This window comes from Propithecus coquereli, unplaced genomic scaffold (genome assembly GCF_000956105.1).
Source record: "Propithecus coquereli isolate 6110/MARCELLA unplaced genomic scaffold, Pcoq_1.0 Scaffold304, whole genome shotgun sequence".
Classification (NCBI taxonomy): Eukaryota; Metazoa; Chordata; class Mammalia; order Primates; family Indriidae; genus Propithecus; species Propithecus coquereli.
This window is the reverse complement of record NW_012148664.1, coordinates 2,049,502-2,054,173: the sequence shown is the minus strand read 5'-3', so window position 1 is coordinate 2,054,173 and position 4,672 is coordinate 2,049,502. Positions and strand designations below refer to the sequence as shown.

General features: G+C 40.4%; 1 long non-coding RNA gene across 1 annotated transcript in view; it reads left to right on the top strand.

Moving 5' to 3' along the window:
• The first annotated feature begins 243 nt into the window (after positions 1-243).
• The window catches only part of LOC105814743, a 6,907-nt gene continuing 2,478 nt past the window's right edge, over positions 244-4,672 (top strand). The window contains exons 1-3 of the long non-coding RNA XR_001137708.1: positions 244-349; positions 936-959; positions 1,178-1,357. This is a non-coding gene — a long non-coding RNA (uncharacterized LOC105814743). The remainder of the gene's footprint in view (positions 350-935; positions 960-1,177; positions 1,358-4,672) is intronic.

Sequence of the window (4,672 nt, the reverse complement as noted above, 5' to 3'; positions counted from 1 at the left end):
TTTAAAAAATAATAGGCACAGGTATGTGATTTAATGTTTTGTAAAAAATGTATTATATGTTATATTAAAAAGACTTGGAGAGCACACACTGAAATGTTAATAGTAATTATGGGTGGGTGGTGGGATTCTTCTTTATGCACAGAATGTATTGTCTGAACTTTCTATAATGAACATATATCAGCCGTATAATCATACACACCCATTCTAAATTAATTTCCATTCCATTAATTTCCATAGGAAAGCAGCCTGCACTTCCTTCTGGAGCACACACACTGTTCACACCAGTTCCTGGGAGCATCTGTGCCTGTCCCTCCAATCTGTCACGTGGCTGCCTCCTGACACCTAGAAGGTAATACGTTCTGAGGACTCCACGTCTGTCCCCACTTGGCTCATGGAACAGACTTGAAGATTTGTCATTTTGGCCACTCCCCAGAGAAAAATAAAAACAGCAGTTGAGTCAGAGAAAGTACATGGATGGAGAAATAAATTAAATCCCCTAACCTCAAATACACGGATCTGAATTTGGATGCTATATCATTTTTCACTGGGAGTCGAGTATAGAATGATAAGAAGAGAATCTGATTTCAGGTGTATGAAGACCAGATAAAGCAAGGCTTTATTGGAGGTAAAACAGACAGAAAAGGAGAAAACTGAGTCTTGTGACATTTTATGAGGATCTTATCTTCCCATTCTTTCCCTCCGCCCCTTACCTCCAAGCTCTTTAGATTCTGGCTTGCCCTTTGTGGTGGCGTGTTCGAGTTTCTGTTCGTTCCCCAGCAAAGACCTGGACAGGCAGATAAAACCATTCCAAGGGGGTGAATGAAGTCTTGGGGGTAACGAAGACACAGAGAAGAGAGGAAAACAAACCAAAACAAAGCTGGAGGCAGACCTGAGTGTCCCGAGTTGAATTGGGGGGTTGTTTTGTTCTTTTTTAGCTGAAGAATGAAGAAGACACAGAGGTACAGCCCAAATTCTGAAGTCCTGGTAAAAATCATTTACTATCCCCTCTAAAATCATCCACGCTTCTCCATCTTTCTTGCTCCTATGAAGAAGGATGTATGAGCATCTGCAGCCCGGTGGGTTGTGGGATAATGACCACCCTCCTCTTGACTTTCCCCCCATTCACATTAAAATACATTTTGTATGCCTTTTCTGCTATTAATCTACCTTTTTTCAGTTGGTTTTCAGTGAGACTTGAGAGGGTGAAGGGGAAGTTTTCCCCTGGTCCCTACGGCTTTGGCGCTGTAAGCTGAACAACCGAATCCACTCTGCTCTTCTGGAAGCAGCAGCCCAGGGATCCCGGGACCGGATAAGCTGGACGCTCCGTCTCTCTTTGTGGAATCCAGTCTAGCAGATGGTAAAAATCACTGTTTGTCTCCTTTTTTTCCTTTTCCAAATTTAAGATTAATGGGAGAAAAGTATTTGTATGGCTAGTGTTAGGTTTACAGACTCTGATATATTTCTTGTTATGAATATTCGTGTTGTCTGATCTTTTTCCTCCGAGAAACAGTCTTTGTTTTTCCTTTGTCTTTGTCTTCCTGTACCATTTTGTCATGAAGAGGGGTACCGTAGGGTAGAACATAAGCTTAGAGCCCCTGTAAGCCTCAGGTTCCATTCCCACCACCCCCTGATTGGTGAGTTTTATGATTCTCATCAGACCACCATGCAAATTGTGCTGCGGGTCTCTGAAATAAAAACTGGATAAGGTTCCCCTTTCATCCTGTTTTATGTCCTTGAGAGCTTGACTTGTGACCAAGTTGGAGCACTTTCTCTTGGTCTCTGCCATCCATCTGAGGGGCATGATTTTCAGGTTACATCTGGTGGCCAGTCTGAAAAGATTGGGAACCCCGAGACACATAATATTTTAAGCAGCGTACTTTTTATTCTGAATGTTCCAAGCTCTCGGGGGAGTGCGTCTTAATAAGTCCACTCCATAAAGAGCTTTTGTTGCCTCAACTCTTGTTACCTGGTTGGTCCTGGGAAAGTCCAATCTCAGGAGGGCCTGCCTGGTGTCACAGATCAAGAGGTCTGTAACTGGCAGCCCCCGAACAAGTTTGTGGGTACCAGAGACACCATATGCACAAACACCATCCTCAACCATCTATGGAAACAAGAGTCTTTTGCTGTCTTAACCTATTTCTGGGAGCAAATTTTTGGGGGGATCATGAAGGCTGCATTTTCTGTGCCCATTTTAAAAACAACACTTACACCCATGGTGCTCTAAAGCTGGAAAGTTACCTCTGGGACTTTCATTGAAACAGGCTTATTGGCTTGAGTGGCTTATAAAATAAATACATTGACTGTATTTAAAAAAAAAAAAAACTTTTTAGAGAACGCTCATCTTAAACAGCTCTTATTGGTATCTATGAAAAGATAGAAAAGAAATATAGCCCAAAAAACTCCCTTGGCAAGATTTTAAAAAGGCAGAAACCAGATTTAAAACAAAGACAAAATCCTTTGTACACTCAACTCGCACTGCCTGTTTGGATTCCCTGTGGGATTTGCAACAAAGGCAGCCCACCCTCCTCCCTGTTGTCTAATGGTCAAGATTCTTACTCTCACCCCCATGGCCCTGGTTTGATCCCCGGTCAGAGAACCAGTTCCTTGAAGATGTAAATCCTGTAACTCAGGTAAAAACAGAAAAGAAAGCTTTATAAGAGTTAGTTTGAATTATCTATTTTGAATTTATATTTGTGTGACTCTTGACTTTTTGGAATACCCATTTGTTAATGAGCTTTCTCCATCTATAGACAGCTATTGTTTCCCTGTCATCTCTAAGTGTCTTTTTTTCTTTTAGCCGTCTTAGAGGGGTGGCCCTGGGTCTTGTAAGGATCACTTTTTGCACCTCTTTGGAGATGCCTTGTGCACCCTTGATTGAGTCATAACAGTCATAACATTTATTATTAAATATAAAATATAAATATTTTATAATATCTTACATTTTTTCCATTCTCTTCCTTTCCTTTTTATATATATTTAGTGTTATCTTGGTTTGCTTTTGAGTCACTTGGTAGGTACCTTTGGTTTAAAAGGAAAGAAAAAAATTTAAGGCAAGAATATTTGCTGTGTGTCCTGGCTGAAATCTAATAATAAGAAATTTAATTTAAAAAAAAAAGAGCTCTATGGTCACAAGTAAGCTTAATTAAAAGCTGATATTCAGACTATATATTTTTAAGCTTCTCTGTTCTCTTTGGATCCTGGCTCTCCCATGGGAACTTTTGTCAGTCAGCTGACACCCCTTTTTAATCATATGTTTGGTCCTTCCATTTGCTTCCTTTCTTTTTGGCATAACTTTGCTGAGAAAAATAAAATAAAATTTCATTGGCCTTTTTGGAAAAGCCTAAAATCTTCCCAAACTGGGCTCCTCTAAGACTTGTTTTTCCATTTGCTTCTACTTGTAATTCCTTTTGCCAGCTTTGATAACACATGAAGGGATCTAGAGGGGGCTTCGGGTGACCCTGAGACCTCTCAGAGACACCAAAAAAAGGTGCCACTGACCCCCTTGTTTTGGGGAGTCCCTGGTCTTCCTCATGAAGCCCCAAGAGTCACAGGAAGGTTCCTCTCAGGTCCAAAGCTCTGCTGTCTTTTGCATTAAGCACCTTGATATCTTTGGCTTTGGGATACATGTGTTTGTTGTGTGTTGTATCTACATGTATGTGTATGTATTTACATGTGTTTGTATATTGTCTACATGGTACTGAATTGACTTATAAGTAAATGAATACTCATAAATTAAATAACTAGCCTAAATGATTTTCAAGTTCACATGACTTTGGTAATCTTTGATAAATAAAGCTAGTTTTAAAATTGTTGGTCAAATAAAATTAAAGCGACTTCAAAATTTAATTGACACCTTTTTGCCTGGGTCTACTCATCAGCCAAATTTATGCTTTCTCTGCTAGATGTTTTATGGTCATAAAACTATTACTTCTATGATACTTTTGATCCTTGTTTGATTTCTTTGTACGCTGAAGCCATGAGGGCTGGCTGCTAGGCTCCCTGATGCCTTGCACACATCTTGCTGTGAGCTTATGTCTGTGATTGTAAGCCTTTGGGTTTTGGGATCTAGACAGGAGGCCATGGTGAGGTCTGGGGACTAAGTGTCCACAGCACGTGGTCCATTTGCTGCAGGGCAGAACTAAGCCCAATGTGGCCCATTCTCCCCACCCGGCTCTGCCTCCTGGCCATGGTGGGAGAGGTTGCTTCTTCCAGACATTGTCTTCATAGCTCCATTCTATGTCCTGGGCTCTACGCTTTATATATAAATCCAGGACCCAGACAGGCCCTACCCTTCATAGCCACCCTGGGTGCCACATGAGTACTTGGGGCCCAGGATGACTAGGGGGAGTCCCCAAGGGGGTGACTTGTGTCCAGTATCATAAAGGCCTTGGTTAAGATGAGACTGGCTGATGCAGAGTTGGCCTGATTTTGCTTTATCAAAAGAAAAAAAAAATGGCTAGCTTTATTTTCCATGAACAATTCAAATAACATTGTTAAGAATGAATAAAATAGGCAAAGGTGAATGGGATAAATGTTTATAAGTGAACTTGTCATAGTTTCAAAAATCTATTCAGTAATTAAAAATTTAAAAGCCATGTTATATGATATATTAGATAATCACAAAATTTGAGTCATTTCTAAGTAAGTTAAAATACTCAAACATTAAGCATAA